Source organism: Schistocerca americana, chromosome 3 (assembly GCF_021461395.2).
Source record: "Schistocerca americana isolate TAMUIC-IGC-003095 chromosome 3, iqSchAmer2.1, whole genome shotgun sequence".
In the NCBI taxonomy this organism is placed as follows: Eukaryota; Metazoa; Arthropoda; class Insecta; order Orthoptera; family Acrididae; genus Schistocerca; species Schistocerca americana.
The window spans coordinates 313,835,265-313,837,179 of record NC_060121.1 but is presented as its reverse complement, the minus strand read 5'-3'; positions in this window follow the sequence as shown (position 1 = coordinate 313,837,179).

Sequence of the window (1,915 nt, the reverse complement as noted above, 5' to 3'; positions counted from 1 at the left end):
ACCTTCAAAGTAAATAAGAAATTTTGAAAGAAAGTCTCTCTCCGAAATTGTGGACGTCTTGGGTGCTGGGGAGGTACATGTGTGAAAGTGAGTAAATGATAAATCGAATGTTATGGATTGAACTGCTGTACGATAATAGTAGCTTGTACAGAATGAAGATACATCTGCATTCATTTCCTGAATCAGCGTCACTGCGTAGTCCAGTGTATAATGTGCAAGACATTGGGATAGCTCACCCTAAATATAGAACGTATGAGGTAAGGCTGACATTCTTCGATGGTTGGTTGTTAGCTGTGCTGCAACCTCCTGACAAACTAAGTGAAGTAGGTTATTTTATACCGGTCGTGCAAATGAAACCATGTGTTTCCTTTGTGGTGGAGGGTTGAAAGGTGTGAAACAAATTCACAACCCATGGGTTTAGCATGCTGCGTGATTTTCCAAGTGTTTGTTTATCAATCTGGCGGAGGATAAAGATTTTGCAAATAATATTTGCCAGAACAGAGATATAATAATTACTGCAAAATCCGCAGCTAATATTAAATTTACATCAAATCTTCTGAAAGGTGATACAGTTGTTACACTGAAAATAGCATCAGATCAGCATGTGATGGATGGAGATTTTGACAATGTATAATTTCCTTCCAGGAAGATGGCTGGTTCAAATGGCTCTGAGCACTATGGGACTTAACATCTATGGTCATCAGTCCCCTAGAACTTGGAACTACTTAAACCTAACTAACCTAAGCACAGCACACAACACCCAGACATCACGAGCCAGAGAAAATCCCTGACCCCGCCGGGAATCGAACCCGGGAAACCGGGCGTGGGAAGCGAGAACGCTACCGCACGACCACGAGATGCGGGCTCCAGGAAGATACACGAGTGCCGTTCCTTCATGCTGGCGTACTGCTGCTTGTGCTCATCGACATCTCGCCTCGCCTTTCCTTGCGTGCCGTGTGTTAGACACCTGTTTCAGCTACAGTAACAGCATTTTTTACAAAAACAACAGTTTTGTAAGAAATGCTGTTGTTTTATTAAGTAAGAGGCAGTCAAATGACAACCAAGCAGACGTAAAAAAAGTAAGTAAACTATTTACTACGTCAAAAGTAATTGCCATAACTGTTAATGCATTTGTTCCACTGTGAGACAAGATGATCAATGCCTTCATGGAAAAATATTTGTGGGTGTCTACGGAACTACGATCATAGCTAGTCGTGCATCTCTTCGTAGAAGCCATTGGACAGCCATGAATGTCTTTCTTTAGAGCTCGGAAAACATGGAGATTGCGTGGAGGCATGGAGAGAGATCGGGACTGTATGGAAGATGTGTAAAGACTTCCTAGCGAAACTTCTGTAGTGTAGTCGAAACGATTCCGGCAACGTGTGTCTTCTTAAAATGTGGAAGAAAATCAGCCAAATTATAACGAACTGCCGCAAAACTGTAAATAGTGTCTTATGGTGACGTGGTTGTAGGGCATTCACGATGGTGGCAGTTGTTAAACAATTAAATTCTGTGTAAACAAATCTAAGAGCACAAGTGAACACTTTGTTTACATTAAGCTAAACCCATCTGGCGGGCATTTTGTTTACACATAAGGCAACAGCCAAGTGAGCGGTTTGTACATATTAGGGTCATTAAGTTATGAGCATTCGGTCATTAATTTGGTTCAAATGGTTCAAATGGCTCTGAGCACTATGGGACTTAACATCTGAGGTCATCAGTCCCCTAGCTTAGAACTACTTAAATCTAAGTAACCTAAGGTCATCACAAACATCCATGCCCGAAGCGGGATTCGAACCTGCAACCGTAGCGGTCGCGCGGTTCCAGACTGAAGCGCCTAGAACCGCTCGACCTCTTCGGCCGGCATTAATTTGGTGCTAAATAAATAAAACCAAGAATGAAAGTGAGCAGTTTC